This window comes from Prionailurus viverrinus, unplaced genomic scaffold (assembly GCF_022837055.1).
Source record: "Prionailurus viverrinus isolate Anna unplaced genomic scaffold, UM_Priviv_1.0 scaffold_57, whole genome shotgun sequence".
Lineage (NCBI taxonomy): Eukaryota > Metazoa > Chordata > Mammalia > Carnivora > Felidae > Prionailurus > Prionailurus viverrinus.
In genome coordinates, this window is record NW_025927619.1 from 910,920 (window position 1) to 923,573 (window position 12,654).

Genomic DNA, 12,654 nt, shown 5'->3' on the forward strand with positions numbered 1-12,654 from the left:
CTTATGTGGATCCTGAGAAACTTAACAGGAACCCATGGGGCAGGGGAAGAAAAAAAAAGAGGTTAGAGTGGGAGAAAGCCAAAGCATAAGAGACTGTTAAAAACTGAGAACAAACTGAGGGCTGATGGGGGGTGGGATGGAGGGGAGGGTGGGTGTGGGTATTGAGGAGGGCACCTTTTGGGATGAGCACTGGGTGTTGTATGGAAACCAATTTGACAATAAATTTCATATATTAGAAAACAAACAAAAAATAAAATAAAATAAAATAAAATACAATAAAATACAATAAAATATAAAACAAAATCAGGAAAGACCAGATTTTGCCTAAAGTTAAAATTGGTAAAAAAGTAGTGGTCACTTAGAATAGCCAAGATAGGAAGATGTTTGGTCAGTTTTGTAGTTTGGACAGTGTTCATTATTTCTGTTGAGACATGATTATAAATTATTGTTTTGTTGTCAAAATAAGTAAATAAATAAATAAATAAATAAATAATCTGCCTAATACATAATGAACAATACTGTTTTTAGCTTCTAAAACCTGAGCCCTCAAATAAGACAAATTCTGATGAAGACCACAATAACATATTTAGCATCTCTGTCAGGTTGCAGAACATACTATGTAGCTAAGCAAACTGTTCACATAATATGTACCAGGTGGCCTATAGGCTATTCTGTTTTTGATAGGATTAATGGCTTCTGGGGTGGGATGCAGGTTTTTGCTGAAGATGTACAGAGGTGCTTGATGGTCATCAGGGGATGAAAATATGCCAGATAAGAAAAACACTATTATGAATATTTTTTAAATCCCAAGAATTGGGGGCCCTTGTGTGGCTCAGTTGGTTAAGCGTCCAAATCCAGCTCAGGTCATGATCTCATGGTTCATGGGTTCAAGCCCCACATCAGGCTCTGTGCTGACAGCTCAGAGCCTAGAATCTGCTTTAGATTCTGTGTCTCCTTCTCTCTCTCACCCTCCCCCAAACGTGCTCTTTCTCTGTCTCAAAAATGAATAAGTGTTTTAAAAAAGTATTTTAAAAAATCCAATAATTGATTTTTCTTTCCCCTGTGACTTAATAGTTCATATCTGCATTATTTCAGCTCTAATCTGGGTGTTGCTATCACCCATAACTAAATAATGTCATTTCTGAGCAGAATAGTTAATGAATTCAAGTGATGATGGCTCTAAATGTACTGAAAGGGAGTATGTAAATATCATCTTTTCATGACATGACCACTTTTTCCCTAGTTTGTTCATGTAATTTCTGAGTCATTGGGAACTGGCTTCCTTCAATGTCCCATTGTGCCATCCATTTTTCACTTTAATAAAATGAAAGGTCTATGGTTGGTTTCAGCCACACCTGACAAACACAAAACTCAGCTGGACTGACTTGTTTTTGAAAGATCAGCCCAGATGAGGTTAAGGCTCAGCATGAGCAGGATAGATCACCTGATCTAGAGGCCAATATGTACTTTGGTCACAAGCCAACTCATATCTGCCAGGCCCTAAAAGTTTGGAAAACCCAGATAAGCTTCCCAAGTTATGAAGGAGATTTTTTTCATTCATTATAGACTAATAACAAAGGACAACACCTTTCTGTACTTCTTCCAAAGAAGTTACAAGGTGACCTTAGCTATAACAGTGAACAATCAAACATATATGGGGGATTTACTTGCTTGGTCTGAACCTTAGCAATGGACTCTTCTGATATGAAACTTCAGCCACTAGCTCAACCTAATGGGTCCAGGAGCAAATGAAGTGAGACCCAGATACTTCCTGAAAGTTCATGATGCTAAGAGTTTGGTCTTGTAGAAGAAATAAGTCCTTTAGAGAAAATGCAGCCAAATAGGTCAAGGATTGCACAGATCACAGAGAAGACATGTTTCTGGACCACCAACCAATCATGATCCTGTTGGCTAGAGAAGTCTCTCACCCAGAGCACCTCCCAATCTGATAAACATCAGCTTGAACGTCCAAAACATTGGAAATAGGAGTTAATGTCAAGTTGTTCTGGGATCTTTTGGCCTCCAACCCATTAGGCCAGTTCTCATAGACCTCCTGCTCAGAATCACCCCAGAGTGTTTATTTTTTTTTTACTTTATATTTTAATGTTACTTTATTTTATTTTAGAAAGAGGGTGAGCATGTGAGCAGGGGAGCAGGGCAGAGGCAGAGCAAGACAGAATCTTAAGCAGGCTCCACACTCAGTGCAGAGCCTGACACAGGGCTCAATCCCATGACCTTGGGATCATGACCTGAGCCAAAATCAAGAATCAGACATTCAACCATCATAGCCACCCATGCACCCCTCATCCTAGAATTTTTTAAAAAACAGCCAGAGTGAACTTGAATATCATATTGAGACCAAGTATCTTAAACTTACTAGAGCCAGAGTTTGAAATACAAGAATTTCCTCTTACTGCACTGGATCATTTGGAAGAAACCAGAGTCTCTGAAACTTTGTCCCTGACTTCCCCTTCTTGTATTAGATTCCAGGCAGGCTGAGGAATTACAGTAGTTTGTCCAGGATGGTTTTCCCAGCCTTGAGAGTCTATTTTCACCTGCTCTGTTGCATCTCTTCTCCCACCCATGCCCTGACCTTCAGCCCTGAGGCCCACAGTGGCCCTAATGGAAAATCTCTCTATGCTATAGTCTAGAAGCAATTTCTAAGAGCTGTGCTCAATCTATCCAAGTTAGACTCTAATATTCTAAAAGAAAAATTATTAGTAAAACAAAAAATGACTCAGAAATGCTGTCGCTATGAGTTGAGTCAGAAGCATACCGTTCCAAACTGGAGGTTACCCTGACGCTTATCTGTTTCTTGAGTCACCTTGGGCTCCATCTACAAAATTCCTACCCTGGGCACTGTGACCATCTTCTTGGACTTGCTATGGGTACTAAGTTCCAGCCACCCATTTGAGTCTCTTCATTGCCTTCAAACCTTAAGAGATGGTGAAGGCAAGCCTAGGGAAGAGGCAGGGGGCTCAAAGAGCCCCCAATCCCTGAGATCACCTAGACCTATCTAGGGCTCTGCACCTGGGTTCTTGAATTTCTTCATGTGGTTCTACTGGGACCAGCCCTGGGATCCTTAATTTTTCCTGAATTGTGACCTAAAGGCCAGTCTTGGAGTTTCCTGAGAAGAAGTGGAGGTAGGGCTCCTCTAAGTTTACAAAAGGGGAGGGGGGAGAATGAAGAATCTGTCCTCCATGCCTCCCACATGCATAGTTCTATACTCATCAGCACCACAGCCAGAGGGTGGGTGGGCAAGGCAGAGAGAAGGGAAAGTCATTTTTTATCCATTTGACAGATGTCGTGTTAAAATATTGTAGGGGAAGGAGGGCTGTAGGTGGGGGGAGGAGCAGAGAAGGAGATAGGTTGGAACTAATGGTTCTAATGTCATCTTTAAATGTGGCCATCTGCTCTAAGGTGGTGAGAACAGGAACAACATTTAGTTAGGAGCACTTTGACTTGCTCCTATATCTGGAGAACAGAAAGAAAAAAATAAATATATTTCAATCAATTTAAACACTTTTAAGTCTGCTAAGCATGCCCACCCAGGACAAAGCCTTGCAAATGCTTTGAGCCTTTCCAAAGAGAATGTAGGGGAGTCCTTACAACACAAAGAGGAAATCTGCACTTAAAGAGACCATCAGAAAGTAGAAGATGGTTTCTAGTGGCTTATTGATTTCCCTCTGCCTGTTGGCTCACAGTGACAGAAAAGACATTGGTCAAGGCATTAAGCAGTAGCTCTGGTCCCTATCAGCAGTAGTCCCTATTGAGGGGTTGGCCATGTTTCTCCTAACAAAGTCTAGCACAATCCTGTGCTCTCAGTAGACATGGTAAATAGTGGATGAGCAGATGGCGGTGGTGTTCTGTGAGTAGTCACTGGATCAGGCCTTGGGGGACACAAACTGGCTGAGATGGAGTTGACTTACCTTCAGAGGAATGCATCATCTAAACTTAGGCTGTCTGAGAGGGCACAAGATCAGCACATTCAGACCCACCCTCAGGGCCTAGGAGGGATGGCATTGGGTCTTTGTCCCAATGGAAAAGTGGTTGTGCTTGTAACAACAGAACTTCAAGTAGGTCAGCCAGGCTTACGTAAGACAGCTTCTGCCTGTCTGGGCTAGGTGAAGGAGGTGGGGGTGGAGAAGGGAAGGCCCAGGGCAACTGACTGAGGGACAAAATATCCAGTGTGATACTAGAACTTGAACATAATCTTCTTGACTCTGTCTCAGGTTCAAGAGCCTGGCAGTGGATTCTTATGCTCAGAGAAGATCTGGATTGGAGATTCTTAAGAACCGGCACACCTAGTTCAGCCTAACAATTTACAGATAAGAAAACTGAGGTTCCAGTGAAGAGGTTACCTAACATCTAAAGCTAGTCAGCAGCAGAGCCAAAATTAGAAACCAAGCCTACAGTATTTTAGAAAGATGGTTGTTAGTTGTTTTTGGTTAAAAAACATCAATTGGTTAAAAAATTAATATCTACCCCAGTATCTAAATACTAATGTAGTACTAATGCAGTATGTGTTTTATAAACATTTACACAAAAATGGAAATTAATTGATAATTAGCAATTTAATATATAAAGAACTTCCAGTGTTTTCTCCCTCAGCTTCACTTTGGAGATCATTGTTTTAGATATTTTCTGGTACTCTTTCCTCCCTCTGCTCTACAGATATCATCCCTTCAGTACTACAACCAGCACTGCCTCTCCTATCCCTCAGGACCCCAGACAAGTCTGACCCTGGAAATTAAGAACACCTCACTATGAAGGCTAAATGCAGACATTACCAGAATATCTCTCATCACCAAACGTCGTTGCTAAAGAATCTCAAATTCAAATTCACACTAAAATGCAAAGTGCAAAAAAAAAAAACAAAACAAAAAAAAACAAAAAAACAAAACAACAATGGGATGGGAAGAAGAGACTCCAGGCCTGGCTTAGTTACTGATTTGTGGTATGAACTTGGGCAGATCTAGCTCCTCTCTGAGCTACTTGAACTGGGTTATCTCAAATGGAAAGTTGGGGTCACTTTTGAAAGATGCTGCTGCCTTGCTTCTAAAAGCAGGTTTTGACAAGAGACAGAGGGGAGTTAAAGGGGACAGAGGGGAGGCAAAGAAAACATGGAAACAAGGAAGTCAGAAGAGGTATGTAGTCTGATAAAAAATGTCAAAAGACAAAACTTGACTATTTTGAATTTTTGCCATGGTCTACATACACCCAAAATAGAATTCCAGTCCAAGGATGGCATTTAGGTTCCACTGCCAGAAGAAAGGGCACTGCCTTCTCCACCCAGTTCAGTCCACTGGGTTCAAGCCATTCAAGGTAGTTCTACAAAAAGAGTAAGTAGCACCACTTCCATGTTCTTAGCACATCACAGTTTCTAAGTTGCTTTCACATTCATGAGCTCACTGAATGAAGCTAAGTTGCTTTCACATTCATGATCTCCCAGAAACTCTGGAAGATAAGCCAAGTAGGAATAAGACCTTACATTTTAAAAATGAGAAAATAGGCTTGGACAAAGGAAGTCACTCAGTTATCCCAGGAGCAGAGGCCAGAAGAGAACTCAGATCTTCTGACTCACAGTCCAATGTTTTTCCTCTAATAATAAAAAAAAATGGCTAACATTTACTGAGTGCATACTATATGTCAAAGGCAAATCTAAGTTTTTACATACACTAACTTATTTGATCCCCATTTTAAAAATGAAGAAACCAAGGTTCAAAGAGTTGAAGTGATTGTTGAAGGTCACACAGCTAGAACCAAAACCCAAATAGTTTCACTCTAGAACCAGTGATCTTAACCTCTGCTCTCCATAGCACATCCTCATGCCCCACAGGTTCAAAGAACATCCAAAGTATAGCAAGGCATAGAACAGTGGGTATATAACCATTAAAAAAAGAAAAATGAGGGGCGCCTGGGTGGCTCAGTCGGTTAAGCGTCCAACTTCAGCCCAGGCCATGATCTCACAGTTCGTGAGTTTGAGCCCCGCGTCAGGTTCTGTACTGATAGCTTGTAGCCTGGAGCCTGCTTCGGATTCTGTCTCTCTCTCTCTTTCTCTCTGCCCCTCCCCAGCTCATGCTCACACTCTGTCTCTGCCAAAAATAAATAAACTTAAAAAAAGAATATATCCATATATATTTATATATCCATAGAACATTTCTCTGGAAGGACCCACTAGTGACCTCTGCAGAGGCAGCCACATGGCTGGAAGGGAGCAGCAGGAGGGAGATTTTTCACTGTGCATCCTCTTATATCGTTCAGATTTTGACCATGTGGATGTATTTCCTATTAAAAAATAAAATAATTTTAAAATAAGGTGTCTAGGGTCAAGGGATCTGGGGAAACTGTGTGGCTGCTTCTTGGCAGGGCTTCAGCAGCTAACTCTTCCCTATACACTCTTTGGGCTCTCAAACTTGAAGAACAGAAGGTGTCTCTCTCCTTTTTTCCTCCAGTTTCCCCACTCCAGAAACTGTCTAATCCCCCAGACAGGGAAGTACCATAGTCATCCTAAAGATTTTAGCAGCACAAATGAAAAACACTTTCATTTAGGCTCCCACAGCCAATCAGAGGCCATAGGAAAGTAACATATTCACAGCAGGACAGCTGAAGAAAGACACAAAAGGCCATCTTCCCTGATGCCTAGCACCCAAAGCATGACTTCCACAGATTATTTAATTGCCTTCCTGTTACCACTCAGTTTCAATGTATCTCTCTTAGGTTCAGAAAGGCAAAAATATACAAGGTAGAAGGCCTCCTAGAAAATCTGGCCCAGCTTAAGAGTTTATGATATATAAGGAAGAACACATTAAGTGAGAAAAAGTAAGCCCAGCTGAAATTTAATGTCCACATCAAGGCCAGGTGAGAATCAGCCAAGATGGTCTCAAGGGACTCTTCCAGCTTTGGTTCTTGAATAACCACTATCTTATCCTTCAAGAGTTGGCAAAATACTCCACAGACTAAGGCCCTCAAACATTATATTCTTAGATACATTTCTACCTAAACCCTTATGCAGGTCAGCCACACAAAGCTTCTGTACCCAGGAAGCTATGATGAGGTGGGGGTTGATCAAGTGCCTTCAGGGACCCTTCTCTGAAGTAGCTTAAATGGGCAGCACAATTCCCTATCACAACAGTTTAGCATCTTCTCCAATGCTGCACTGCTTCCAACATGCAGGATACCAGTAGGACTTAAATTGCTGTAGAAGGGATGAAAGATCAGTGAATGTGCCTCTCATGGGCAAGCAGGATACTTCTGGTGAAGGCCAGGCCCCAGATAGCCCCCCTTCCTTGTTCTGTGTCAGAAACAAATGAAGTTTTTAAATTATGTTAACTTAAGCTGCCATGGGCAGCTTTCTTTAGCACTGGATTTCTGGCTGGTAGCTTGGAACTACATATAGAAAGAACACTAAACAGAGTCTGAAGGCATGGATCCACCACTGCCTAATTATATAGCCTCAGGCTGGTCTCTCCCTCCACTGTGCTTCAGTATCGACATCTGTAAAATGGAGACAATACTGGCCTTAAAGGAAGGATAGGGGAAAGGAGTGAGAACTAAAATGAAAACAAGCTCCTGAATTACCTCTAAACTACCTGTAATAATGACCTGGATGAACTCTTAAGAATCCAAACAGCAGCAAAACATGTTCAACATTTTATGACACACATTTCACATCCTTTGCCATGATGAATTCTTGTACCCAACAATCCTGAGATTTATAGTTAAGCCCACTTTACAGATCAAAAAACTGAGGCTTGGAAGATCTTTGGCCACAATGTATAATGGCAAGAAGAAACCTGAACTTGAGCCTATGTAGTCTAGTTCCTGACCCATCCCCTTCAACAAAGCAGGTGAAATGGTCCTGAGCACAAAATGGAATAAGGCACTCTTCTTGGGGTCAGCATTCCAGGTTGCTTCCTCTGGCAGATGGCAGGTATAGGTCTGACTTTGCTTTTCCTAGATTAGGAAGAAGTCCTTGCTCCTGACGTCCTCCACTTTTCCTTGCTGCCTAGGGTTCTGAGGAGGCAAAACTGTACAATGTTGCAAACCTGTTTTCTGAGAAAGGATTGACCTAGCACTGAAAAAAATCTGTAAGGTTGAGGGTGACCCCAGTATGACTTTGATCAACCTGACGCCATGAGGTTTCCTCTCCCTGACCCCCTTTTCTTTCTATGGCTACTGTGATAGGAGTCAGGCATGGCTGTTGATGGGCATTGAAAGTAGCTTAGGGATGGAAGTACAGATTCATGGGTGAAGAATTAGTATGTCTGCAAAGCATTTTCTCAACTTTTAGTCTGAGTTCTTGCCAGCATCTGAGGGATATACTGGCTATTTTGCCTACAGACCAAAGAAGACCCAGACAGAGGAGGGAACCCCAACTGAGGTACACCCTAAGTTTCAAAACAGTGACTGGAATTCATGTTTCTTGATCTCAAATGCAAAGTTGAGAAACAAGCGTAGGCCTGTCATAGTCAAGAGTATCCCACTCAGGGTAAGGTTGCTGCTGCAGGGCAGACCTGGCACACTCTAGCTACCTGTCTCTCTGCTTAATACCTTCAATCAACACTGAGTCTAGGGTTCTCTCCTTCCAGCTCCAGCCTTTAGTTACTAAAGGCCAGAAAGGCCTCCCTAGGACATCCCGACCTGATTTCCAGGTTGAGAAATTCTAAAAATAGCAGGTTCTCATTAGTGGGGCCAGATGGCTCAAGCTGTTGTGCCTAGGGGCAGGGTTGTGGTCATTAAGAATGTGGCTATTGAAGTGGCCTGAGGTGATCTCTAAAAATGGTTCCTATTCACTTGACCCAGAAAATCCTACAAAATCATGCAAAGCAAGAGGTTCAAATCTTCATGGTTACTTCAAGAACACACATGAAACTGCCCAGGCCATCAAGAGTATGCATATGTGAAATGCCACTAAGTATGTGAACTATGTCACTTTGCAGAAGCAATGTGTGCCATTCCATTGCTACAATGGTGAAGTAGGTAAGTGTGTCCAGGCCAAATAGTGCAATGGGACACAGGGCCAGTGGCCCAAAAAGAGTGCTGAATCTTTACTTCACATGCTGAAAACTGCAGAGAGTAATGCTGAACTTAAGGGTTTAGATGCAGATTCTGTGGTCATTGAACACACCCAGGTGAACAAAGTCCCCAAGATGCAGCATAGAACTTACAGGGCTCACAGTTGGACTAACCTATAAATGAGGTCTCCCTGCCACATCGAGATTATCCTTACTGAAAAAGAGCAGATTGTTCCTAAACCAGAAGAGGAGGTTGCACAGAAGAAAAAGATATCCCAGGAGAAACTGAAGAAACAAAAAGTTATAGCCCAGGAGTAAATTCTGAATAAAATGCAAATAAAAGTTTTTTAAAAAGGAGAAGAAAATGGCTGTTCTCTCTACCCACCACTGACCCAGAAGAGGCTGGGTCTTACACATCCTGCTACTTCTCCTCACATCCTCCCACCTACAATTTAGATATACTTGTTGGGGTCCAAGTTGTTACTTCGTTCCCAAGAAAAATGAACTGTAATATTCAGTTACTTTAGGTTGTCTAGGACATTCTTTCACAATCATATCATTCCATAATTGTTTGGAAGTGATTGGTGTATGGAGGAGCAGGTTCAAGCTTTCTGCACTGATTAGTGCCAATTTATCTTCTCCATTCTTCTCCATCTGCCTATTAACACAACATCTGAGGGCTCAGTTGCAAATTTTGTTTGCATTGAAGAGACTGCTATAACACATGCCATCTTGAGTATCCATTTTATCCTTGAGCTCACTGCCCTCTGAAGTCTGATTTCAGGGATAAAGGAAGGGAGGGCCAGAGCAAACTGATAAAGGCCCACCAGGTGGGGCCAGCACTGGGATGTGCCCACTTGGAAAGCTGGGACAACTAGTTGGTTCTAAGGGTAGCATGTGTTCTGGATCAGAGTGTGCCCCATAGGGGTGTATGGGGCATGTGAGTGTGCCCCATAGGTGTGTTAAAATGTATCTCATCGCGGGAGGGTGATTCATGCAGGCAAGTTCTTAAAAGTATGTATTTTAGGGATAGGAGTGTATTTTCTGGGGGTAGGAGTATATCTGAACATGCATTTCAGTGTGCCCTATGTGTATTTGGGTGTGCAGTCATACCTTACATGCATGCACGTGTGTCCACACATACAAATTTGCATAAGCATGCATCGTATGTGCCTTTGTGTGTATACCCTGCCCATACAGAGTAAGTCCAAATGTGAGTGTACCTCATGATAAACTGAATGTGTGTGTTCCAAGTGTGTCAATGTGAAAGTGTACTCCACACTTGTATCCCATGTGTATCCCAAATATACCTCACAAAAAGAAAACCTCCAAACTGAACATGAAAGGCAAAAGAATCTAGGGCTACCCTTCATGCATCCCTGGATGATATAATATATGAGTGGACATACCATAGGTCAAAATAGATGTATCTGAAATGTCAATCAGTAGTTCAATACCAACCTAGCCAGAATTATCTAGTGGCATCTGCCTGGTTTTATCTGCTATTGACTAACTTTTATAACAAGACCTAGATAGAAACAAAGTGCAGAAGGCATCTTTAGAACAATATCATTGCCAAAGGCCACTTGGTTGGTTGGTTGGTGAATTGATAACAGTTAACTCTACATTCTAAGCTCTTCCTTGCACACCACTGCTTTTAAGAAGCAGCACTGATCTGAGTCAATCAGAGCAATTCTATGAGTCAATTTTCTTAGCCCTAAAATGGGGAATAATCCTGGCCTTGCTCACCTCATAGGGTTGTGGAGAAAAGGCCAATGTGGCCAATGTGGCCAATGTGTGTATAGAAAACTATACAATAGTCCTTATCTTCTAGCTCTGCCCTCCAAGCAATGAGAATTTTCCAAACAAAATGATACAAAGGTGAAGAGTGTTGATTTGTTCTAAGTAGGTCATTTGTTAGGAGCCTGCAGTTTCTAACACAACTCTTAATTGTATCATGAAAACCCAGTAATGCTCATCACAAATCCTAGCCAAGGACCTGGGGGCCAAGAATTGATTTTTAATTGCCAGGTGCCTCGATGGTTCTGGCTTGATGGACTTGAGAAGGCACTAAATAAAAACACAATTAATTCTGGCTTTCTGCCAAGCTCCTCTTTTAGCTTTGCAGGAGACAGGGAGAAAGCTAGTCTGCTATTCATAGCAATATGTATGTGGCTGGGTGGGGGAGATGGAACTGAGGGTAAGTAAAAGAAAGCCTCCTATAGAAAAAAAATCCAGCTTTCCACCAAGGACCCAAGACATGGGCCAAGTCACAGAACTTTTATACTTTTAATGGAGAGAAGTAAAAGAGTCCTTCATTCTGTGACTAAGAAATAAGGCACAAAGACAATGGTATTTGTTCAAGGTCACCCAGTGACTGAGTTCATATTTGCAGCCCCTCTTAAGTCATGTGTATGTCTTTCATTAACAAAACTTTTACAAAGGGCCTACTGAGTGTCACGTCCCTCCATTGTAACAGGTGCACTGAGATTTCTGCCTCAGAGAGTTCTCAGGGATTTACACCCCAATTAACAGAAAAGAAAATGAATTCAGAGAGGCTAAGTACCTTGCCCAAGGTCATAGAACTAAAAAATGACAGATTACTAGTTCAGTGACCATTTGCTTCCCATCACACTACACAGGTTTCCTTCACCATCTGTGAAAATCAAAAGCAGCTTGCAAGCCACAGGTCCAGGAACTCACATCCTTGCTAGGCAATGTTCTAGTTCCAGTACTACTACAAACATACTGTGCTTCCTTGACTGAGTCCTTTCTCTTTCTAAGCCTTCTAAGCCTAGTGTTCCAGCTTCCACAATGAATTAGATTCAGAATAGCTGTAATACCCCTTTTCTAGAAGATACAGCTATCTGGAATGACTTTAAATTGCACTATAACTTCCAGAGCTTGAGCCCAGATCAGATGTTATATGACAATGACTCTTTGAGTCTCATTTTTCTCATCTGTAAAATGATATTTCCTGTCCTTACTACTTCACAGGACTACAGAAAATATCAAGAGAGATAATTTGTAAAATCCCTGAAAAGTGTAAGACAGTGTTGATTCTTGACAATCAAGAATCAAGCAAGCATTACTAGTCCCAGTTGCCTTTCTCTAAATCCAAGTACAGAAAGTGTCTATGTGCATTTTGTCCAATAAATCTTCCTGAGTCCTCCTGTGCAGTTCAACCTTGATTCTTAAGACAAGCAGTTCATCTGGTTGCAAGGTCTAAGGGAAATTAATAAATCCCTCCACTCCCTTTGGGCCCTAACCACAAAACAGTCTCATAGTTTTGCCTTTGTTCTGAGCCCCCCGCCCACTATACTAGGTCTACCACAGCCTCTCCTAGGGTCACCTGGCTCCCCACTGCCTGCCTCTTTCCCAATGTCAAAGCAGCCACTACTGCCCAGACCTCCTGCCAACCAGCAGGGTTCACAGAGGGAGGAGGAAGGAAGAGAGTGGGCAGAGGAGAAGCTGTGGGAGGTACAGCTAAAAGTAGCTGCTGTCTTTAGGCACCACATTCTGAGGGGGTGGGGGTGGGCACTTAGCACATTCTTCCTGCAGCCAGCTGGGCATGGAGGTGCATGGCTCCTCCTTCTCTAATGAAGGCAGGCAGGCAGAGAGTTCAGAGCTTCCAGAA

The 12,654-nt window shown here is 42.2% G+C and overlaps 1 protein-coding gene and 1 pseudogene across 5 annotated transcripts in view; one reads left to right on the plus strand and one right to left on the minus strand.

The window, feature by feature from the left end:
* The window catches only part of ARHGEF9 (Cdc42 guanine nucleotide exchange factor 9), a 190,286-nt gene that overhangs the window by 140,997 nt on the left and 36,635 nt on the right, over positions 1-12,654 (minus strand). The window lies entirely within an intron of this gene.
* LOC125159684 (60S ribosomal protein L17-like) lies at positions 8,880-9,335 on the plus strand (annotated as a pseudogene).